This window comes from Arachis stenosperma, chromosome 8 (assembly GCF_014773155.1).
Source record: "Arachis stenosperma cultivar V10309 chromosome 8, arast.V10309.gnm1.PFL2, whole genome shotgun sequence".
NCBI classification, from domain to species: Eukaryota; Viridiplantae; Streptophyta; class Magnoliopsida; order Fabales; family Fabaceae; genus Arachis; species Arachis stenosperma.
Genome location: NC_080384.1, coordinates 10,616,907 through 10,644,076, shown reverse-complemented (window position 1 = coordinate 10,644,076; position 27,170 = coordinate 10,616,907). Strand labels below are relative to the sequence as shown.

The 27,170-nt window shown below is 29.9% G+C and overlaps 1 pseudogene; it reads left to right on the top strand.

The window, feature by feature from the left end:
* Positions 1-20,941: 20,941 nt before the first annotated feature.
* LOC130945360 (uncharacterized) lies at positions 20,942-23,289 on the top strand (annotated as a pseudogene).
* Positions 23,290-27,170: the final 3,881 nt, after the last annotated feature.

The window sequence follows — 27,170 nt, the reverse complement described above, 5'->3', positions numbered from 1 at the left end:
AGGCGATTCTGATCATAATTACCCCAAATTTGCAGTGTTGATACTCTGCTTAATAAGCAAATTAATTTTGCAGAATTAGCTGTCACCAATTTGTTTGCTTCATTTTTTTTCATAAATGGACAAAAACAAAGTTTTTTTGCTCCCCTATGAGGAATATATCCCGTGTCGTTTTCACCACGTGACCACTTTCATATATACTTTTTTTTTTCTTTTAAATTCGACTTTCATGTATACTTGCCTTTAGACATAGGAATATGCATATTTCGTACATATCTAATTATCTATATCTATATATTTATATAATATATCATGGGAGCCCGTATAAAAAAATGGTATAATTTTCTTTTTCTAAAATACCTTTCATCAAATATAATATTATATTTTGTAATAATTAAAATTTAAACTCGTAACTCTTTAGTCTCAGAATGAAATATATATTTATCATTTTAACTAATATTGCATTTATTATTACACACATGTAATTGATAAAATAATAAATTAATAAAGATGTTAATACCTATTTATACAGTAATATATATAATAAAAATAGAGAATTAAAAAACATATTAGGGAGAGACAAGCTGCATCTTAGTGAATCCTACAAATAAATTATGATTCACTCAATTTTTTTTACTTTTCTAGAATAGTTTTCGAAATTGTAGATCAATTTTGTTTCTTTTATATCTTTTATAATAAATATTATTTTAATATTAATATTTTTTTAAACATCTTTTTATTTATTAATTAAAAATAGTGTAAATGCATAATTAATTAATAATAATCGGTATTTTTTTACAAATAATATTGATCTTGAATTATCTATCTATCTGGCGACTATAAATATATCAAACTTTACTACTAACTCAAAAAAGTAGTTAAGACCATGGTGCACCCAAATAAATGTGGTGTACCGTATACCATTCACTACTAGATTTGCAAAAAAAAAAAAAAAAAAAATCAATGTTACATGTGTAGTATATAAGTAACAGAAATTATTTAAAAATCTCTATCAAAAACTTCTAACTTATACAATTTTCTTTTACTTTTTGACTCTATTTTATAATCTGGACATAATTTATTACCCTTCTGCCAAAGCCTGTAAAACTTACCTTCCATTGTTGGTTCCATGTCATCCTTTTATGAAGCATTGAAATCCAAACCAACAAGGCAACAACGAACATACTCCTATATATTCATCACACATGTTATCATTGGTAAATACATAACTAAAATTAACCATCAGTATAAAATATATATTATAATATAAATATATATTAAAAATAAAATAAATTATTTATATTTATACATAAATATATTAAGAACTAATTTTAAAAATTAATTTTAATATATAAATAGTATTTTTTTACATCTTGCACGTTTTTTATGTTTAAAATTTCACCTTCGTTCAAAATTCAATGCATTACTACTGGACATTCGGAAAGCAGGGAATTTAACCACTGCAGTGTACTAATCAAATTCATATCCTAACTACTAAATTTAACAAACATGAAAATTTTTTCTCTCTCTTTTAATTGAATTACTTATTCTATAAAAACGAATTTTACTCATTCACGTAGTCACTTCTAAAATTAGTTATTTATTAGAACAATCATAAAAGGTTTATAAACACCAAAATTTCAAATTTCTAACTTTATAACCACCTAAAGTATATATTTAATCATAATAAAATATAATAATAATAATGAATTTTTCTTTTTTATTTTTCACAGTATCTTCTAGTCCTAATAGATTGCTGCATATATATAGTTAAATTTAAACTTCCAACATTTATTTAAATAGACAAATAAACTAACTACTCGATCAAGTTACTCGAAAAAAAATGTTAATTAAGGGAGTAATCTTATAGAGACACAATAATTAATAAGGTTAACCAAGTCATGGTACATAATAATAAAGCATGGTTAGGTAATTAAAAAACCTGATCGAAATTATTGCGTGGTGATTGGAAGAGGTTAGTTGTGACAAGTTTGTTAATTAACTATTACTATTTTTATTAGCAGATGATGCAAACTATTGATTTGCTTTGCAAAGGTTCTTGGTATCTTTTTCCTTTTTCACACGCCATATATGAATGAATAACTTTAGAAGCCACGTCAATGTAATTTACTCTTGTGTTCACCAGATTTTGAACATTTAACTGCTTCTCTGATCGATCTCCAAAGGTTTGGTCTACTACTCTGTAAAAGTAGTTAATTGGTGCAATTATTACCTTTTGTGGGTTACTTGTAAAACTGTATAAAGAAAAAAAAAAGGACATTTTGGTAATAACTTAGTTCTGTGAGAACAAATTGCATATAATATATTGCTCCAGCTAGTAGTAATTATGAACACCTGCAGCTTGTGCATATAGAAACTTAGAAAGATCATCATCATTCATAACTTCCACAGTCGGTTCAATTAAGTCTAATATGAGTGATATAATATAATGTTGTCTCTTCCAAATTTGATCATATAGGATGAAACATGAATGCAGATCTTGTGTAGAGGCATGCGGAAACTGGTATTTATTCAGATTGGAAATGACAATAGATTCTCGTAGTAGTAGAAACTAGAGAGATACTAAAAAAAGTAGAAAATGATATGGTTATTACTTACAACTTTATTAGATACATATTTTATTGTAATATATCTATATAGCACACATGATGAATGAACACAGCATACAGCTTTAATTTGTGTTTGGACTTTCTATTGTTTTCTTTGGTACACAATTAATAGTGTTTGTCGACATTTTCTTAATAAATTCGAGTTATTTAAATGGTTAATTTATATTACTTGTTTGTTTATAAACAAGTGTTAGGTTTTAAATCTTAACATTGTATATGCAGTAACTTATTTGCTAATGATCAAAATTAATTCTTAACTTGTTAAATTAGGAGAAAATATTATATATGTATCGTACCCTATAATTCGAAAGTAATGACTTATACCTTAACTACGTCAGAAAATTCGAAATTGAAGTTAAACATGACCTTATTACGTAAACAGTATTTTCCAAGAATCTCGACTGGAGTCGAGATTCGCTCAACAAGATTACTGAACAGTTCAAACACTAAAAGTCTATAAAACGGCAACAACATTAATAGTCTTAAACACAGGTCATACAATAGCAACTCAATTATATACATAGATTTTAAGAGATTTTTTACTGATTTGAGTGTCGGAATCCTTTTTACAGGTATCACACTTGAATTTGAATTCAAAGAGAATATTTTAGACAACGAGCAAGGCCATCTTCTACCGTCAACGTCCAGGATCCGACGTATAATGCGGAGAAGAATATCCTCACCAAAACAATATATAATTACATTATATATAGTAAACTACTAGAGGAATATTATTTTATAAATTGACCCAACCTATAAAACAAATTCTTTTTTCATGCAATTAATTACTACCCCACTCCCTCTTGTCACCGAATAAGTATTGAAGAAGGTTGAATTTCGATTTTCAAAAGTAAAAAAGAAAAAAAAGAAAGGAAAGAAAAAGAGCAAGAATTGAGCAACATAACGAAGCAACATGTTGATAAATGATAATGGTAGACCTATAATGTATTTATTAGCAATCTACAATTGTCAGTGAAATTGAAAGTGGTCATTTGGTGGCACGTGAAGCCACTTGTGTATGTTGAGGCTGAGGCGAAAGTGTTCACGCCTAATGTGGCAGAATATAATCAATCACGTATTCAGAGAAGTAAAATGCATCTCTATCTTATCTCTATTCTTTCTGGCTAGCTATGATCATGATCTCCCCCTTTAGTTGTGTGTGTGGTGGGTGGGGGTTATATATGTATTTTCAAATTAATTTAATTCGGCTTTGTTTTCGCCCATCATACATTGCCAGCATCCTCCGACAATCTTGGTCCCCCTCTTCTACTACCCACTTTTCAATACAACATCTGATTCTCTTCTTCTACACCATAACTTGTAGCTCAAGCTTAATAATAATAATACACCATTTCTATTATCTACAAACTAAAACGTACCGACATAGTACTCTACTCACATATATCTTGCTATCCCTCACCTAAAAACACTCCTACATATTATTCATCTTTATATTAACACATTAACACAAAAAATTAGTTATTAAATTATTTATTTATATAAAATAGAATTTAATTTTGATGAATGGGTTAGTATAAAATAATTTTATATATGGTGAAAACTCTTAAACCTTAAACTTTACGTAAAGTTGATAACTGAAAGTCGTTAGATAAAAGTTTAGTCAAATAATTCAAATTATTTAACGGCTCTCATCTATCAACTTTACATAAAATTGACAACACTTGAGTTTTCACCTTTATATATACATATAATTTTATAATGTCACATCAATAAAAGTAACTACTTTTTATATTGATCACATGAATAGTCATCTAAAAGAACGAATATGATTGTACCAGTATGACTGTGTAAAACGCTTTATACTGTCAGTGAATCAAAATTAAACTCTATAAAATATATTTAAAATATAAAATATAAAATACATAATAAAAATAAATTGAACAATATATTTTTTATATACAAATATATATACCGGCTGATTTGCTGAATTATTTTTGTTGTGTACATATATAGCATTTTTAATGAAATGTCTATGTAATTTATCCAAAAAGTTTTTTTTCCTCTAGAAAATTGTATAATATTTATAAAACATTTAAAAAATGAACATATTATTTTGAAAATTCGATAAGGGAAAAATTGTGTTTCTTTTATTTTAATTTCTACTACATATGCTTCATGTTATTATTATTATTATTTTTAAAATGCTATTACTAAAATAAGGAATTTCAAAAAAAGAATAAAAAACATATATAAACAGGAAGATATTATTTTTTTATCCAGGCCCAGGCCCAGGCCCAAGACATAAACAAAGCATTTGTTGTATTGGGTGGTCTCTAAACCTTTTCTAATGACAGCCGTAAGATCCCATTCCAATGCACAAGAACCGTTGATGATGATCTCCAACATAATCATTATGAATGCCTAGTCCACAAACACATCAATCATCATTTATCAAATAAGATCCAATAAACAGTGTTCCAGTCAGCTTGCCACGTGTCAACATAGTACGGATAGATCTTCCGGCCCCCAACTTACATGATTCCTGTGGCCCACAAAATCAGCTCTGTCAGGTGTCAACCAACTTCACATGTCATCCTACAAAATTTGTTATGCTCGTTTTAAATAAGTCTCTATTATTTATGTATTTTTTTAAAAAAAATTAAATATATCAGAGTTATATACAATTTTTATATAAAGTTATTTTTAATAAAAATTATCACTACTCTTATTAATTATTTGACTATTTTATTATTTTTTGTTTATTAACCAAGAGTATAGTTAATAAAATAAATTTTTTATACTTCAATATATTCACAAAAAAATATTTAGATTTATAAGCAAATAAGTAGTGAAGGAAGCAAATATGACGGCAAAGGAGATTTGAATTTTTTGCTATCCTACATGTGAAATCCCATGGGGGAATGCTATTTTGATAAGTACAAATTAAAGTTGTGTAATAATTTAATTTGGAACATACAGAAGGCGAAAACATAATATAAATTAGAAGTTTTGGAAGGCATATGACATATGATGGGAGATTGAAATGGGTATGTAAGACAAGAAGGAGGGGAAGCACGTGAAATGCAAATGGAGTTCTTGTGCACCCAACTCTCTTTGTCTTCCAATTCCATCACTTACTATGGATATCTACGTGGCAATGATGATACGCTGTGTCACTCACATGTCATCACCAAAGATTAGTACACTTGTCAACATAAAAAATTCTGCCCCTCTAGTCTTTACTCTCTAGTAAACTCTCTCTAACACAAATGAATTATATTAGATAATTTACTGAATTTTTCTTTTAATTTTTTTAGGTAATTGCTATAGTGTCTTATAAATAGTGTTTAAATTATCAAAATAAATAATTAGTTAATATTTAATAAAATTTAAATATTTAACTTTTTTTTAAGAAGTAATTAGTATATATTTTTGTTTTCTGCACGGAATAATACATAAAATTATTATATAATTTTTTATTTAAACAAAACAAAACATATATATAATAATTATTATTATAAATATTTTATAACTTGAAAATATTAAAAATAATTAATATTTATCTTAATTATTTTGGATTGGTTGAATGGTCATCTTATTTGTGTGCTTAAGTAAGTATTTAAAGTTTGAATATTATTTTGTGTGTGTAACAATTTATTAGTTAGGGGCAGACCCTTAATAAATAGAACATCAATATGTAATGGATTAGTTTTTGGCTTGCCGAGTTAGGAAATCCGTAGAAAAAAATATATTTGTCTTTAAAATCGATGAATTTCTCATTATTAATAGCAATACTTTGGAGTTTTATCTCTGTTGAAATTTACCTGGAACAATTTTATTTATTGGTATCGTATTCATTCTTGATGAAGTCAAACCAATATAATCAATATTGTTCCTTGTTAAAACTTCATATTTTATAACATGATTTTTAAATTTTTAAACTTATAAACTTATATCATTAAATTTGTTAGATTGATTAATATTTCTTGATAATATGGAGTACCCAAACACCATTATTGAGTATTAGTTAGTGTAAAAAGAAACCAATAATAACTTTTGTTATTCAATATATAATTTATTCTATTAAAAAATAAATTAATATTTCCTGAATTGATAAATACATTTATTTCTTTTTAATTTCTTACACCATTTTGTTAGACAATATTTATCATTAAAGAATAACAAATGACTACACTATCCTACAATATGATATATGAAGTAATTTCTTATCTTAAAATTAATTCTGGTTAGTGAGATAAAATTTAAAATACTTTTTATTTTTTTACTTAAATTAAATTTAAATTTAGAATTGATTAACAACTTATCATTTTTTAATTTCAATAACAAAAATAAAATTAATTAGGTACAAAATATTCAGCATTTAATAATTTCAATCATTTAAGTTTTAGTAGCCAAAAATTAGGTTAAAAATTAATTATAAACTTAATAATCGATAATAGATATTATATTAGTACGTAAATAATAATATTTGATATATTAATTATTTATTTTTTTGACAGGGTTAATATATAATCTTTTGAGAATTGATTTATTGTCCAATTTTTTTATAAACTTTGTAATATGTGAAAATTTTGATCTTATTTTTTATTATAATTTCAAAAATTATTCACATTTTTTTAATTATATAATTAACTTAATTGATAATTTTATTATTATTTTTATACTAAAAAATATCAATTTATACTATTTACATATTTTTCACTACTAATAAGTAAGTAGATATTTGTATTATTATCTTAGATGATTACTTAAATTATTTATTTTACATGTTAAATAATATCTTATATCTTAAATTCATTAAATATTAAGATGAGAAAAATTGTGTAATAAATTATATAAATAATTATTACAAAAAAGAAAAAAATATTTATCATATATAATAATCGTTAATATATATTGTGTCATGTATATATTATAGAATTGTCTATTTTAATTATGTGAGTGATTATTCTTTTTCATTACATTAGTAAATAATATTTAAAATTAAAAAAAGATAATTAAATTTTTTAATTTGAATTAAAAAATTCTTGTAAATATATCCAACTTTTATATATACCAAATGTTATAATATTAAATAGTATAGTATTGTTATAACAATGACTCAAAATATTAATTCAAGGTATACTTTGTCCTAATAAGACAATAATGTAAGCAAGATTAACCCAGACCCATTGTTAGAGTCCCAAATCCGACTTAGGTTCATTATCTTAAAAGACCAATACAGATGAAGTCTACGTGTCTCCTCTCAAATCGGCTCAAATTGAATTCCTGTTACTAATTATGTATGGTAATTGGTACTTAGAGAATTGTGGCAGACCCTTTTTCCATTCCTCACTCTCGTTTAAAAAAAATATCATCATCCCTTCTCCGTCTTTGCAAGTCCTTGTTTAATTATCCTCTTAAGAGACACAGATTTCCTCGGGTATTTACAAATATTTTTTAAAAGTTTTTGAAAAAAATAACACAAAAAGGCATAAATAATAATCATACCATAGTCAATTCAATATAATTCAACACAATTCATAACATATTCATTATGAAAAATAACACTTTAAAAGAAAAAACAAAAAAAATTCCAACATACTAACATAATTTTTGGGACTATACTGAACGATGTAGTGACGAACTTGAGAGAGGTTACTAAATTCAAAAAATAAATTTATATATATATATATATATATATATATTAGAATAAATTAGTAATTTTATATTTGTGTGAATTTAATAAGTCCCATAGAACGGGTACTTGTGTCTGTGTCTCCATCCATTTTTGCATGGCAGGTTGTGAAATTTTATGAATCCCCATCTAACCTCAAAACATGAGTAATCCCCGCAAATACCTATTTCAGTTGTTTTTGTGATGATTCTTATTGCTAGCTTCATTGATTCGTGATTTGGAGCTATTCTAGCTACTTAGTAAATTCTTAGATAATCAAAGTCTAGGTTATATCATTCTTATAAAGTTACATGTATTCTTGTTATAACAATATTAATAGAAGATAAATGGATAAACACTAAATAAGTCACATTTTTCATATATATAACAATAACTAATATCATATATTATAACTTGTGAAATCATAATACTTTGAGAAGTAATGTATAAACAACTTGAATATTGATAAGTCTGAAAAATTTAAAAAAAATATCAAAAAATTGCATGTTGATCCATAAGATATTTTTTTTTAGAATTTTGTCAATAGTTTATGATTAATAACTTTGAAATTACATATATGTTTTTTAATCTTACATATTTTTTATTTTATAGAAACTTATATTTTTTATCGACAATATTAGTGGTTATAAAGAAATTTTTACCATTAAATAAAATTATAGAGAAATTAAAAATAAAATTGGTTTCTATTTTTTGATAATTTATTTAGTTTTTAGTTTAAATTAAATTATATATTCAATTTATATTTGTTTGTTTATTTTAATGATTGTATATAATAGATAATATATTGAAGCATATTTTAAAAGAAATTATTCAATTTTATATAGTTAAAAATTAACTATAAAATTGAGATTAAGAGAAAGTGAAATATAATAAACATATGAGGAGTGAAAGTAAAAGAAACAATTAAAAATAAGGTAACAAAATAATTAAAAAAAAGATAGAAAAGACAATGTATGTAGTTAATAAAAACATACTATAAAAAAAATTTTAGTATAAACAATGAATATGAAAGATGAATGACAAAAATTAAGATATATTTTTATTAAAAAATTTAAAAAAAAATTATGAAAAATAATCTATTAATAAAATTCTAAGAAAATATTATAGAAAATTTAAAATATTAGAAAACAAAATAATAACTCCTTTAAGAACTATAAATCAAAATATATAAAAGCACACTCACTACAAGAAAATCGACAGATAACGGCAGATATTTAGCGGCGGTTTTTTCCAACCGCAGCTAAATAGAATCTGCCAGCAGTTCTTGTGGTGGATTTGGAAGAGGCTACCAAATAATCTCATTTTGCAGCAATTTTGCTATAATCATTGCAAAATGTCGAGTTGCTGAATATACTTAGATATTTGTTTTGCAGCGGTTTTCTTCCAGCCGCTGCAGTATTATTTTTAACTTGAATTTTTTTTATTTAAACATTGCATTGTTAAAACTATTCTATTCCTCGCTATTTTTTTAACTGAAACACATGTTTCAAACACTGCAACTTAATGCATTAAATAAATTTTCGATTTTGTGTTACATAAAAAATAATTCATTATTTAAAAGAAATATTTTTAAATTAATAATGTGCACAAATTTACAAATAAGGAATTCTCTTGTATTATCAGCGCATTTTGAGTTTGTATTCAAGCATAAAGGGTAAAGAAAAAATCCAGTGAACGTCCGAATTCATAAAATCAAAACAAAGTTCAATAGAGCATAAAAATAAGAATTACTAAAATAGACAAAAAGTATTGAGTCAAAATTTTTCATCAACATCGTATTGACCTGGCCAGAAATATACTGTCAAAAATTTACTGCAGTCACGTGATAAAGGATCTGATAAGTCATCTCCAAACCATGACAACTTGTTCAGATCAAAACCCCTTTTTGCAGCATGTACATTATCTTCTCTATGTTGGGTGTATAAAGTTTCATTATCTTCTTCTGGAACCTTATTGAACTCAATATTTCTGGAGATGTCATATCCATCAGAGGAGATAGCATCTAAATCGTCTTCTAAATCAGTGTCTGCTCCATCTAGAGTGTCATCAACTATTTTTCCTGAATATTCAGCTGACTGAATATATGAACATGCAACCAACAACATAAATCTACTTAAAAGAATGATAACTTCAAGGTCATTAAAGTGTAATTAAGAAAAAAATTGCGGAATTATGGGAAGAGGACTTTAAACATTAACAAATACAAAACTAACAATTACCATCTCCTTCGTCAGTAGTTTGGACAGATTTCTTGAAGAAAAGCTCTCTAATAGAATGTTCTATATACTTTAATTCCTCTTTTGAAGCAATCTCCAACTCAACAACATGCGTGTTATTAAAGCGCGTGTGCATCATAATAAAATATATAGTTGATGGTCTTTTTTGTAAAGAATATTGTGTCTCTGTGATTCACTTTCTATGCTAGAAATTTATTTCTAACCTTTAATTCAGCAAGTATGTTTTCAGAGGTCCGACCAGCTACAAATGTCACAAAACATACCCAAATTTCCCCTCGTACATTGATCCCCACTCATGAAGTTCCTACAAATTTTAGCATAAATGTAACAACTATCATTAGTTAAATGTTGTAGGCATATATCAACTTAAAAGACTTATTATTCAAATATAGTTTAACTCAAGTTGTTAAGGGTATGGCTAATGAACAAGCCTGCACAGTAGTTTTGTTCGCCATTTCCAAGTATTCATCAGAATAAGACCGTCCTGATATAGCCTCCAACCAAGAACTAACATTCAACTTACGGGACCATATGTCTTTGGCAACCGTAATTGCATGTTCCAATGAAGAGAATGGAGAGGCCATAGCCATTTCGTTAGCGAATTGTTGTGCTTGCACAGCATGATGAGAAATCTTCCGTATTCATTTCTCCTGTTACAACACCAGTTTATGTTTACTATATTGGTCAATGATAACAATATTGTAATTCAATGCAATGTACTTGATATCATAATTTTCTTCATTGGAGATTAAGAACAACAACAATGATGATGACAACAGCAAAGCCTTGAAAACTGATTTTTGCAAACAACAATCGTTGGAAGAAATGAGAAACTGATGGTATGCATGGAAATCAACAAGAAATGAAAACTTAATTCAAATACGAAAACACAGATAGTAGTGTAATAAGCAAACTGCGTACATCATAAACAATGTTAAACTTATTAAACACAGATCCTCTATAAATGATGTACACGTTTTCTATATTTTCACTATGCCACATCATCGATGTTATCAGAAACATCTTCTATTGGGTCTTTTATATCATCTTCCCTTGTCAACTGTAAATCACTGATGTCACCTACCGCTGACATGTTCAACCCGGAATGTGGAGAAAAAGCAGCTTCAACTTCTTCATTCTCTCCTCCCATGTCATACAAGTCTCGTGATTTTACATGAACCACTACACTCCATTCTTGATCTACTCCATCACGTACATAATACACGAGATGAGCTTCTGATGCCAATATGTACGGTTCATCCTCTTCTCGTTTACCGGTGTGAATCGGACGAGTGAAATTAACGCTGGTAAGGCCCAGATGGTCTTGTTTGATGCCTCTGCTCATAGTTGTATAAGCCTAAATATATCTGAACAAAACCACTGTGAAATGGCAGCTGTAGTTCAATTCGATTATGTCTACAATTTTTCTATAATATGAAACACTACCAACGACCACTCTATTGTCACGCATGCTTGCATAACTTCTTGTATTGGATGAGACATAAACTTCACTATTTTGGGTTTTCAGCCCGTCTTCCTTTGTAATAGTTCTAAACTTGTACTCATTGACGTTGTACGTCCCAAAATGTCTTGCCTGAAGCATGGGACCACATGCTAGCAACTTCAGTTCTTTCGAATGTATAGTACTGTCCAATGGAACCTGGCAACATAAATTATAGTTCCTTCGTATAAAACATTGGAATTCCAAAATTATAATTCTAGGGCACAAATAAGTTGGTCAGGTTAAATTTCTACAAATCTAATGCTTGAACCAGCGAGAAAATTCTGCATGCACAACACGGTGTATCTTAGATTGCGACCTTGTTTGATGCCGTAATTTTTGCTTCGTTTCTGCCCTAAATGTAGTTTATGACACAACAAGAAATTAGTCCAACGACTGTGTCTTTGAAATGGGTTATAATCGTGCTTAAAAAGTACATGTGCATATATACTCAATAAATGGAACGACGGCCTCGCAATTGACTAGCACATGACGATGTGCCTGATCTTTTTCCATCGGGATCAGTCCAAAATGTGAAATAGTGCCTGAAGCTTTTCCATTTTCTGGGAACATAATTTTTCCTGTATTGTTTGTAATATCAACAGGTTGATCATCAACTCGCGCTGGTCGATTGATTCTAGTTTCAATATTATCCAAATATCTAGAACAGAATGTCAAAATTTCCTCGGATAAATAGCCTTCCGCAATTGAGCCTTTTGCTGGTGCCCTGTTACGCACGTACTGCTTCAATCATCCCAGATATCTTTTGTATAAATAGGACATAACACTTAGTATATACGTAATGAGACAAAATAAATGTATTAAAAGCGTTTAGTAGCAAGCTAACCTTTCTATTGGATACATTCACCGATAATGTACCGGGCCACCAAATTTTAGTTCATGAACGAGATGAACCGTAAGGTGAACCATGACAGTAAAGAAGGATGGAAGAAAAATCATTTCCATCTGACATAGAGTTTGCACAACATGATTCTGAAGGCCACTAAGCTGCATAGGGTTTTTAGCTTTTCCAAAGAGTTATCAGAAAAATGACGACAAATTCACAATCACAATTGACACCGGACTCGGCAATGCATTCTTCACCAAAATCGAAAGTAATTGTTCCATTAGAATGTGTCAGTCGTGACTTTTCAACCCATACAACTTGCACTGTCGAATGTTAACATAACGAGCAATATTGCTTGAGTAACCATCTGAAAATACCACATTTTGTAGAGTCTTCAAGAATACATGCTTCTGTGGATTCGACATTGTGAAGATTGCTGAAGGATATTTACCACCTTCGTTTGGCTACAATTCAGACCTTATTCCCATGCTTTGCAAATCTTTGCGAGCCTTAAGATTGTCTTTCGATTTGACGCTATCGTTTAAGATAGTGAAGACCACATTGTCACAAATATCTTTCTCTATATACATCACGTCATGGTTATGACGCAACATGTGATCCTTTCAGTACGGGAGTTCAAAGAACACACTCCTCTTTTTCCAATACGAGTCATCTTGATCTGCATCTTCACCAATGCGTCTTCTTTTGGCTGTCAAGGTTGAGTTCTTCCCAATGAAACTTGCATGTTAGACTGTTGTCTTAAGATATCTGTTCCAAAATACTTCTTTGATGGATCTCTACTTTCAGCTTGTCCGTCGAATCTATTCCGGTCTAGTCTATATTTATGTCCCTGATTCAAGAAGCGGTGATGGCCCATGTAACACCATTTTTTACTGAATGTTAGTCGGTGAGTCTTAGCGTCCACGTTACACGTAGGACATGATAACCCACTATACGTGCTCTACCCAGATAAATTTCGCAACCCTGAAAAATCACTAATAGTCCACATTAGCGCCGCACGCATCTTGAAAGTGGTCCTCTTATTAGCATCATAAGTTTTAATGCCATCCTACAGTTGCTTCAACTCATCCACCAAGGGCTCCAAATATACATCTATGTCATTATCCGGTATTTTAGGATCGAGAATAATCATAGATAGTATAAAAGATACCTGTTTCATGTAAATCCATGGAGAAAGATTGTACAGAATAAGAATCACAGGTCAAATAGAATACTTCGTACTCATATTGCCGAAAGAATTAAATTCGTGACTAGCTAAAGCTAAACGAACATTGCGCGGATCGTTAGAAAAAAATGGATACTTTGCATCAAATTCTTTCCATGATTCAACGTTTTTTGGATGCCTCAAGTACCCATCATTATTATCAGCCTCTTTATGCCATAACATGTCAGTTGAAGTTTTGCAACACATGAATAACCGTTGCAGTCGTGGTATAAGAGGAAAGTAATGGAGAGTCTTTGCTGGGAGAGGCTTTTCGTGTTTCTTGACAGGTATTTTGAGTTTTGTAACGAAACCCTTTCGCGTCTTTTGCTTCCATCGTGAAGTCCCACACTGCTTGCATTTGGTCGCATCCTCATCATCACCCCGATATAACATGCAATCATTCGGGCATGCATCTATCTTTTTGTATTCAATCCCTAACTTTCGGATAGTTTTCTTGGCTTCATACAATGTGGACGGGAGTTTGGCTTGCTCAAATGCATCCCGCAATAAATCCAGAATCATCGATATAGCCTTGTCACTCACACCACACATACACTTAATATGATAAAGCTTCACTAGGAAAGACAACTTTGAGTATTTCGAGCAGTCGGGATATAATTTCCCCGCTCCATCGGCAAGAAGATCGGTAAAATCCTGTGCCTCGCGACTTGGACCATCGTACATGTACGGGAACTCCAGATCATCGTCTTCTACAGGTTTGCACATTGTGGTCTCCTCACTTACATGGATTCACCTTGGTTGAAGGTTTCTCAACTATCGGTGTGCAAATAAAGCTTTCCTCAGCTGGTTTCTCACCATGACGCAACCACAAAGTATATCCAGGGGAAAGGGCTTTATCAACAAGTGATCGTATGCATCCTCTCTTGTTTGTATAAATTGAAACCTACATTGAGGACATGGACATTTTATCATGTCATCCGACAATGCATTCGCAAATACAAAGTCTAGGAACTTATTAAGTTCTCGTCTATATTCTATGTTATCTCGCGACTTAAGAATCTGGGTTTTGTCCATATCTATTATACACCAAAGATATGGTTTAATAATTAATATGATACAACTTGTTCAACACTAAAATAATGTTAAGTATCTTAGGGTATTTTATCCGCATGATATAACAAATACAGTTCTACTTGGAGATAAAATGTATGGTTATAATATTAAGTTACATTCAATACAAGGAGCTTAACTTTGTTTCATATACATCTAAAAAATAGTTTGGATTTAAAACAACATATGTATTAAATTTTTTGTTTTTGTTGCTAAAAAAAATATGAATAAGAAATGTAGGAAAATGTAAGATGTATGGAAAAATACGTGTGTAACTAAAAACATTAATATTTATAATAAAATGTATAGTAAAACGTAGAATATAAAACTAACACTACATTATTATAAATTCGAATTTTTTAAAAAAAAAGTCTAACATTACATTTTGCACCGGTTTTTAATCCGCTGCTATATCTTAACAGAACTCTTTAGTAGATGATATTTTTCAGCGGTTAACAACTGCTGCCATCTCCAAGCAGTCATATTCACGATTTCGTAGCCGATAAAACCGCCGTAAAACTATGCCGCTGCAAAATACTATTTAGCAGCGGTTATACCAGCGGTTACTATTAACCGCTGCTAAAGGTTTAGCCGCACATTATCTTTCAGCGGGTATATCAACCGCTGCTATCCGTTTGGAAGCGGTTAAAAACCGTTGCTAATCGACTGCATAACCGCTACAATTTGGCGGATGTGGTGTAGTGATGACTGTTTATGATGATAAAATAAAAGTGAAAGACATAAAATAATATTGTGTATATTTAAGTTAATTTTAATTTTTTTAATAACCAGATTTGTCATAACATAACTGATAAACAACGACAGTTAATTCAAATTGGATATGTTTTGAGTATAATATATGTTTTATTATTTTGTATAAAATAATATTAATTTTAATTTATATATTTATTATTGAGTATTAAAAATAAAAAGTATTTGTATTGTTAACACTTTTCTAACCTTTCTCAACTCCAACCGTGATTAGGCCTAAAAGTTCCTCCATCTCGTTGGAAATAAATATAACCTAATTAGTTTTCATCTGATAGTGCTATACATTGACATAATCATAGAAGAATTAACTTTATCAAGTTAACAATACAGTGTTTAATTATCACATGAGTATTTTTATATATAGAATTATCAATCAATTATGTATGATTCTGATGAAAATACTATATTCAACATAGATATTATTTGAAGGTAAAAGATAACAGATTGACAAAAAAAATTAATTATAATGGGTATATTCATTTTAACAAATATTCTTCTATACAATACTATAAAAAATATCATGGCCACTCTGAATTACTACATATTCAACTTTCATTGGCAGCGATAGAATGGCTAAATTAAGACATTTTTGCGCTATAATATTCTTCAAATAAATAATTAATGAAATACTCATTCATGCTTTTTCATTTTGAGTACATTTATATATAAAAGAAATTATATATAAAGAAAAAAAGAAAAGACCATAATTATTATGTAACAAAATTAATTTATATTTATTGCATTTAATTCGAATAAGCAAAAAGCATCTTATTTTAATTTAATTTTTAATTTACATGATTTGAATTTAACTCAATATATATGATAAGATTTGATTTAATATTAATGAAAAATATCTTGGTTGTCTATTTTATTCATAGATTTATTATTTTAATGATTAATAAATTAATCAAATTAATTAATGAATATAGATAATTAGTATAATTAATTTGATTTAATAAATTAAAAAGAATAAATTAAAAAAGACTAACAGAACATTAAAAAAATAAATTAAGAAATACTATCAAATAAAATTGATATAAATTATAATAAATTATGTGATATTTAAATATATAATTAAATCAATTAGTTGATATAGTTAGTTTATCGTAATAAATTATATTTAATGAATTAAAAGAAATAAATTGATAAATACTCTTAGAAACATGCTACGTCAACTCCATCATTAAGTGCAGAAACATAATTTTTATATAATAGAATAGATAATAAATGGAATAGATTAGAATATGATATGTGACATATTTTAATCATAAAATTAATAATATATAATAGATTTTTTATGAATTCTTATTGCTTGTTCGATGTTAATTTTTACGTTATTACTTTATAATTTCTACTTATGAAACTATCAACTACCTAATATTATAGTTTAGTTAGTAAGAATGATGATGTTGATATTTTTTCCTAAGTCTTGTTATTATTTATAATTAGGAAAGAGCCATAAATAAATTTATTTCCTTAATGAATGTTACTTTTGTTGTGAAATTTTATATTATTTTTTAAATTTTAGCGTAATTGAGTCTAATTCCTATATTTTGAAATGAATTTATTCAAAAAAAAAAATTAAATGTAAATCACTTTATTAACGTAATTAGTGGTGCTTACTTGAACAATTAAATTTAGCTTCAAATGATACTAAAGTCAACCTATTTTATTGTCTTGTGTCTTCAAAGAATTTACAAGACTAACATAAAAAATCTAACAATTGAGAAATAAAATTCATTACAATAGGTATATTTATTTTATAAATATTCTTTTATCCAATACTATAAAAAATACACTGGTCACCTTGAAGGCTTGAACTACTACAAGTTTAACTTTCATTGACAGTGGTAAAATTCCTAAATTGAGATATTTTCGGGTTATAGTATTCGTCAAACAAACCATCAATAAAATACTTATCCGTGCCTTCTCATTTTGAGTGCATTTATAAATAAAAGAAATTATACATAAAAAAAGAAGAAGAAAAGAAGAGTTGAAATAGTAAGAGCAATAAAAATGATGATTCTTATAATTTTGTGTGGTCATCTATAGATAATAGAGTAAAAGACCATGATTATCTAACAAAATTAATTTGTATTTATTGAATTTAATTTGAATAAGTAAAAAATAATTCTATTTTAATTTAGTTCTTAATTCACATGATTTGAATTTGACCCAATATATATGATTTGATTTTATTTGATTTTATTATTAATTGAAAATATCCCGATTGTCTATTTTATTCATAAATTTATTGTTTTAATGACTAATAAATTAATCAAAATTAATTAATACACATAATAAATTCGGTTGAATAAATTAAAAGAAATAAATTAAAAGATACTAATAGAACATTAAAAGAAAAAAATTAAGAAATACTACCAAATCAAATTGATATAAATTATAATAAATTATGTGATATTTAAATATTTAATCAAATCAATTAGTTGATATAGTTATTTTATCGTAATAACTTATATTTAATGAGTTAAAAGAAATAAATTGAGAAACACTCTCAAAAGCATGCTACGTCAGTTTCATTATTAAGTACCAAAACTCTATTTTTATATAATAAAATAGATAAATTTAGACATGTTATATTAGATACTAAACTAAAAGATATTATAAAATTCATTTTTTTAAATACAAAGTGTATATTTTCTTAAGCATTTAGTACTTTGTAGCTATGATTCTACTGAATTATGTTAATTTAGAGACTTTTTGAATTAGTCACTAAAAAACTTATTATCACTAATCATTTCCAAATCATACTTCTATACCTCAATAACATCTATTTGTACAACATTTTTAAATAAATAATTTATTATAAAAATAAATCTTCTTAAGTAAAGATTAATAGAATTTATTATTTTTTGTTAGTAATTAGTTAGCAATGTTTTAAAGTGTGAGCTAAAAATATGTTGTCGGATTCCTAAACTAAAAAAATTAGACTGATGACTAAAAGTGTTGGCAAAAAATAATAAATTCTGCTAGTTTTGAGCTTTTCTCTTTAATTAATTTTTGAAATTTCAACATAATAATTACATCTTATTTTGTATTTTATTCATGATCAAATTTAAGATATTAATTTTTTTAGGTGTCTAAACAAAAGAGAAGACCAAAGTAAATACTTATCTTAAATCAGAACTAATGGTTTGTTGAAAAAAATCATTAGACTCTGACCAAATTACGTGATTGGGATTACTTTTTGATCCATATTAGCCATTCAATCTACCGCTTTATTTGTTTTTCTAACTATCCAATCAATTTGAACATACCAAGATCTTGATAAAACCTTCTAAATTTTGTAAACTAAATCAACAACTTCAGAAGTGTACCCACCACCAGAGTCATGCAAAAGGTGCAGAACATCCGAATAATTCGTTTTACACACAATGTCTCTCAAATCGCCATCCTAGGCTAAGACAAGCCCCCTCCAGACTGCAAAAAGCTCACATATGGTGATAGACCAGGGAGGAGATCTACCAGAACGGCTTGAGATCCAACCCCATTAGAATCTCTTATAATACAGCCAAAATCAGAGAATAAACTTGCATCACAATTAACTTTAATGTTATTACCTACAGGCAGGGACGGATGTATTCATTGGGGAGTGGGGGCAACTGCACCCAGTGAAATTCCAAAAATGTCTTAATAGTTCTTAGTGAAATGTCTAAATTGCCCCCAGTATATAATTAATTTTGACCCCAGGACCCAGACCCCACTTCAAACTAAATCCCTAACCTATCTTTTTTCCCAATCTTCTTCATCTGCTCCAACCCTCCCTCCAGGCTCCAGCCACCAGTTTCCGTGTCGCATGCAACCAGGCACCAGCCCACCACTCTGCGTTTCAGATGGTGTCACGGTTCTCTCCTCGCTGACGTCTCCGCCCTCGTGTCTCTAGAGTCCAAAGTCACTGGCTCACTGCTGCCGTGCCGCGTCTCCGCGCATCCCCTTCTGGCTTCTGCCTTGTGCCTTCTTCTTCTTCTTTTTCTTCGAATATTGCGAATCTGCGAATCTGAGTTCCTCTTCTCTCTTCGGTTTCACTCTTCAGACTTCAACAAAGAACGCCGACCTTTCGTCTTCATCCTGCTGCCGCGTCGCACACCTGCACCGCTACACTGCCTATTGGGTTTTGCACTTTTGCTTCTTAGTTCCTAGAGTTCAGCTGTTCAGTCGTTCAGATTCAGTCTTGAATTATTCTATTTTTTGATACATTCATGAATCATGATTTAGCAATCTACAATTCTGTTTATTCACTTATTTGCTAATTGGATTAATTTGTTTGATAATTGATTTAGTTGGTTTGTTAATTGTGAATTTGTGATTGAATTTGTTCTGATGTAATTGCAACTTTGCAAGTTTAGTTTGATTAATTTGTTTGTTAATTCACTTATTCACTTCTTGGATTAATTTGTTTGTTAATTTGTGAATTGGGATTGAATTTTATTCATTTACACTGTACTCCTTTTGTACTCCTTTTTTTCTTCTTCGATATATAAAGATTGTGTCTTTTGGTCTTTCCTACTTGCTTAAGATGGGAAAAAATGAAGACTAATATCTGATATGTAAAGACTCATTATATGGTATTGTTTATATGAGCTTTGAAATAAGTTTATATATATTATATGGTATTGTTTAAATTTCATTACAGCCTTACAGAGCCTTTGAAATAAGTTTATATGCTCAATTTCTGTTTCTGGAGTCTGGACTACTATTCTACTGATGTTGAACAATGACTCAATGAGTAATATTCCCTCATTGACTTAGATGGCATTTATAGGCAGGCTTATAGCAATTTTGTCTCATCATCTGGTGTGCATCAGCACCACAAGAGTTTAGAATAGATTGGGATATTAGTTGTTGTTATTTTTGTTAGAACTTGGAAATTTATTTAAATGACATATGTATATCAATTTTGTATTTATAATTTTTAATTTGTGTAGAATTGTGAATTTTTTATTAATTAATTAACTTAGATTTATAATTTTATCTTATTAGTAATGGAGAAATATTTCAAAAGAACCTCGTCATTGGAGATTGGATCTCAAAATAATTCATCGACCTCTTCTAATAAACGGAGGTTTTTAGAATTCGAAGTAGAGAGTCTTATAGCAGATCCAGGACAACGACCAAAGATTTCAAGTTATCACCCGAATGACAGAGACAAAGTTAGATGTGCATATTTGCAAAAAGGTCCTTGTCAACCAAGGACTCATAATTTTCCACAAATTGCTTATGGTTCTTCTTTTTGAAGATTTAATCCTAATTGGTTTGATGACTATGGCAACTGGTTAGAGTATAGTATATCAAAAGATGCTGTTTTTTGTCTTTGTTGTTATCTTATGAAACCCGAGACTGAAGGTGGTGATGCTTTTGTAACTAATGGCTTTTCAAATTGGAAAAAAAAAAGGAGAGACTACAAATTCATGTTGGGATTCATGATAGCGCTCATAATCAGGCTTGGAGAAAATGTGAAGCACTTATGAGACCAAAACAACACATTACTGCTGCTATTGAAAAACAATCTGAGCAAGCTAAAAAGAATTATCAAATTCACTTGACAGCAACAATTGATTGTATTAGATTTCTTTTGTGACAAGGATTGGCCTTTCGTGGTAATGATGAGACGGATGATTCTGTTAACCAAGGAAATTTTTTGGAACTTCTAAACTTTCTTGCGCAACATAATGAAGAGATTGATCGTGCTTTCAAAAATGCTCATGGAAATCTTAAACTAATAGCACCCTCAATCCAAAAAGACATTGTAAGAGCTGCTGCAAAGGAAACGACAAAAGTCATTGTTGATGATCTTGGTGATGAATTATTTGCTGTATTGGTTGATGAAGCCCGCGACATTTCCATTAAGGAGCAAATGTCAGTTTGCTTAAGGTATGTGAACAAAGAAGGACAAGTTAGGGAGCATTTTCTTGGTCTTGTTCATGTTTCTAATACTAATGCTTTATCTCTAAAATTAGCATTGGAATCATTATTAGAAACATATAATTTAAGTTTATCAAGGGTACGTGGACAAGGATATGATGGTGCAAGTAACATGCAAGGAGAATTTAATGGTTTGAAAACTTTGATATTGAAAGAAAATTCTTATGCTTTCTATGTACATTGCTTTGCCCACCAACTTCAGTTAGCTCTTGTAACGGTTGCAAAAAAATAAGTTGAAATTGCTTTGCTTTTTAATTTGTTAACCAATTTGTGCAATGTTGTTGGAGCTTCGTGTAAACGAAGAGATATGCTTCGTGATAGTCAGATGACTAAGACAATTGAAGCATTAAAAAGTGGAGAAATTTCTAGTGGGCGTGGTTTGAATCAAGAAACAACTTTAAAAAGAGCTGGAGACACTAGATGGGGTTCACACTATGGAACTATACTTAGATTAATTTCTTTATTTCCTTCTGTGGTTAATGTTCTTGAATATGTTGAGGAAGATGGAAATAATTCAGAACAAAGAGCTGAAGCATGTCGTTTATTGAATGTCATTCAATCCTTTGAATTCATTTTCAACTTGCACTTGATGAAAAATATCTTGGGAGTTACTAATGAGTTATCTCAGGCGTTACAAAGGAATGATCAAGATATTGTAAATGCTATGGCATTAGTCAAAGTGTCTAAGCAACGATTGCAAAATATAAGAGATGATGGTTGGTCTCTTTTACTTGATGAAATCTCACTGTTTTGTGACAAACATGATATTATTGTTCCAATCATGGATGATATATTTGTGTCACAAGGAAGATCAAGACGCAAAGCTCAAAAGATATCAAATTTACATCATTTTCAAGTTGAGATATTCTATCAAGTAGTTGATAGACAACTTCAAGAACTCAATAATCGTTTTACAGAGGTGAATACTGAATTGCTTCTTTGCATAGCTTGTTTGAATCCAAGACACTCATTCTTTGCATTTGATAAGGAGAAGTTGATCCAGTTAGCTCAATTTTATCCATCAGAATTTTCTTCCACTCAACTTTTGGCACTTGACAGTCAACTTGAGAACTTCATACTAGATGTGCGTTCTGATGATCATTTCTCGGACTTAAATGGAATTGGTGCTCTTTCTCAGAAGTTGGTTGAGACTCGAAAGAATATTGTTTATCCATTAGTGTTTCTTCTTTTAAAGTTGGCTTTAGTTTTGCCTGTAGCAACTGCATCAGTTGAAAGAACTTTTTCTGCTATGAACATCATAAAGAGTCGACTTCATAACCGTATGGAAGATAAATTTTTAAATGATTGTTTAGTGACATACATAGAAAGAGAGACATTTGATTGTATTGACAATGAAAAGATTATTCAATCTTTTCAAAATATGAAACCTAGAAGAATGGAATTCTAAATTATTTGTTATTATTATTTTATTATCTTGCCCCCACTGAAAAAATTTTCTGGATCCGTCACTGCCTACAGGGAGTTCCCAACACCAGCGATTCTTGAAGGTGCTGAAGGAAGAACACCGGTGCATATAAAGTCTCAAATCCATGACAGTGCTTATGATAAGGACAACCACCTTATAATATATCTAAAGATTTTTAAATTGAGAACATCATTACATCTATGTCTCCACAACCACCACACTCCGACCCCAAAAAGAACCTTATTACCAGGCACGACCTTTCTAAACCAAATTTTAATGGAGGTGCCTTCAAACGAGTCAATAAAGTAAGGGTCTAATATTTGCCAAAGATTCTTGGATTTAACACTGTCCCGCAGAAAATGTTCAATTGTCTTCTGAGCTGCATTGCAGTTCTGGCACAAATTCGAACTAGCTAGATGCCTCTTGAATCGAAAAGCCTCTGTTGGGAGAGCATTATGAAGTCTAAGCCACAAAGTGAATTTGATATTCTCCAAAAGATTTAAATACCAAAACCAGCTCCAATCACTATTTTCATTCCAATTCACTTTATGCTTCAACAGCTAACTGTAACCTTCACTGTACCCTTTTGCTCTTGCAGGCCACCAACCCTACCCTGGATCCAGGTCCGCCAATTTGGGTAAGAAAGGCCGCAAATGAATTGCTTAACTGCAAGATAAATTTTTGTAGCAAGCGTATCTATCACCCAAGATCCATCATGCCATAAATTAGCTACTATGAATTCTGACTCAGATATGTGAACATAGGAAATAATATCATAAAGTCTTTTAAATGGGGTGCATTCATTGATTGATGCACATTTCTTACATTCCACCTGAAACCATCTTTAAAAGTCTCATATGTTTTAAGAATGTTGTTTTAAGTGGTCGACACATTCTATCCATAATTACCACCAAAATAACTCAAATTTCGAAGGTATTTTTGCATCACAATCTGCACCCATAATTCGTTTATATTATTGAAGCAATTCCAAACCAATTGCCAAGAAACGTCAGATTAGCACAGTATGTATCTCTTATTACACCCAAACCACCCATGTTTTTGGGAGTAATAACTACTTCTCACTTAACCAATGGCAACCCTCTCCCATTATTATGGCTTCTCCATAAGAACTGTCGTATCAGTGAATCAATCTTTTCACATGCATACTTCGGAAGGAGAGTAACCAGCATGTTGTACACTGGAATAGATGACATTTTCAACTTAATCAAACAAAGTCTTCCTGCTTTATTCAGCAGATACCTCATCTAGCTAGAAAGTTTGTTCTGAATTTTCTCAATGACTTCTTATGTCGTCCTCCTGAAAGACCTTTTATGTCCAATATTAACCTCTAGGTACCTTCTTAGGTCTTGATAGAAATAAATACTAGAGACTTTCAAGAACATTTTCTTCCTTTTAAGGAATTATGATGGTAATCAGTGGCTAAGAAAATGGGGGTTGAATCTTATCCCCTTTTTACTGAGTGTTACTTTCTGCCCTTTGAAATAGCTTCAGGAGATTTTTCTTCTTTTTGTCTTGTAACTAGTCAAGAGACATTTTATTTTTGTCTCGTAACCAGTCAGGAGATATTTTTCAATTTTGTATCCTACGTAACAGAATCAGAAATGGAGTAGAAGAGAGAGAATCACACCAAGAAGTATCCTGGTTCAGCTGCTAAGTGCAATGCAGCCTACATCCAGTCTCCATCACAATAATGATGGAATTTTACTATAGTCATGCAGATTATAGATACCAATTCTCCTTAGGAACTACCCTTCCTATCCGGGACAAGTCCAGAATCTATCCTCAATCTTGAACATGACTTGGTCACCTACTAAGCTTTCAACTGCTACGTGCTAACCCAACTTGCAAGGGAATTCCCACAGAATCATGATACACAACACATAGATGTACAAAGGATCTCTAAGACACTTATGGCTTTTCTTTAATTTTGTACACTCTGTCTTTTTCCACTCGCTGGCTTTTTCTTACAAACCTCACTGTTTGTCTTTTTCACCATGAGACTCAAGACAGACAAAACTAAAGAAAATACAAAATGAAAAACATTGAAGGAGAAGAACTTCTGTTAGCTTGGGTAGCTATGAGAACTCTGTGCTTACTCTCCTTGCTTCAACCCTTGCCCATTCACTCTTATTATAAAAGGGGAAGCTTCCAAGGTTGAAACGGTTCAACCAAGCCAACTTCTTCTTCTTCAATCCAAAAGGCCAGTTCGGTCAGAGAGAGGAGAGAGGGAAAACCGAAAGCAAATCAACATGCAATTACCTCTCTCTCATCCCTTCTCATCAAGATTCATCAATCTGAGCCTTCCATCTTGACTTGATCCCCAAGAAGAATTTCTGACCCTTGATGAACCCTTGATTCTTGACAGCTCCATTTGCTCCACTTTTGCTTCCTCCTCCATGTAGCTACAGTAGCTACTTTTTGTGATGGATGAACAAAAAGTAGAGACGAGCTTCACCTAAAGAATCTTCCTCTCTGGCCGAAACGGATTGCTACCATTTTTAGGCATGGAGATCTTGAGGCTTCTTCACCACATCTTACCATTAGTGGTAAAGATCTCAGCTACGCCATACTGTAGATCTTCCTTTTGCAAGGGCCATCATCACCTTGGCCACTTGCTTCTTCATAGCTTCTGTTCTTCTTCCTCTGATAGCTTGCATCTACAAGCTTCTTGCCTGTCAGTGAAGTGACCGAAAAGGAAAGAGAAGAGAGAGAAAGTTTTGGATGCAATGAATAGAGTTAAACACATTAAAACCCATTTCCTATCCCTATGCATTGTAACGTTTGGAGTAATAAAAGCCATCAAATCAATTTTGAATTTTCTCTCTTCTATTACCAATGCAATTAAATCAAGTTAATTGATTTTGAATTCCATTTCTTAGAGGGAGCAGGTGACCGAACTCTATCATGCTCCATTCCATTCTTTCTTCTTTCAATTCGGACTAATGATGATCTTGGTTCAGGAAGAACTAGGTTTGGGCTTCACATTAATTCCCTAGCCCAATTAACACAACGATAATTCAGCCATAATGTTTAAGACATTTTTGTACTAAGGGCTAAATGTTTTGTCAATATTTTGGCTTTTTGTTGCTTATGCCCATTGAACAATATTCTACACACAAAATAGAAATTATTAATCAAATTTTTTTTAAAACCAAAATCAAATTAATAATTTCTAATAATAATTTTTAACAATGTTTGATAACCATATTAATTTGAAGTTTTCCATACTCAATAAATTATACTCCAAAACATCAGGTTTGCGGATAAATCTTAGTAATTCTAAAGCTCAATATTTAAAGAATATTTCATATATATTGTTTTTATTTTTATAAGAGATTAATTTTATATCTACAAACATGAAACAAAGAAGAATTTTTCTAAATTTATAAAGAATATGCACAATTTTTTTTATAATATTTTTCTTTATTAAAAAAAATCATCGTTATTTTTCATATCAATACTGCAGTCTTTACTACAGCATTATCCTCTTTTATCACCCTTATTTTTCATAGGTTAAACATCATATGAATATGATAAAGAATGTCCTAATATCTTTTCCCTACTTGATGCAAACATCATAATGGTGATATGACAAATTTTTATTCGTATTCATTCATTAGTTGAACAAAATTAATTTTCTTAATGTTTATATATATAATATAAAGTTCTTCCACTTTATACACAATGATAAATGTTTATGGTGTGCAAGTTGTATGGCTCCAATTATAATTTGCTTATCCTTAAACAAATACCTAACACTTTTATCTTTTTCAATACACAAAAATCTTTCATGTCTCTTTCAAGTTTATGAAGGATTAACCGACAAGAAAAAGTTAATAGTA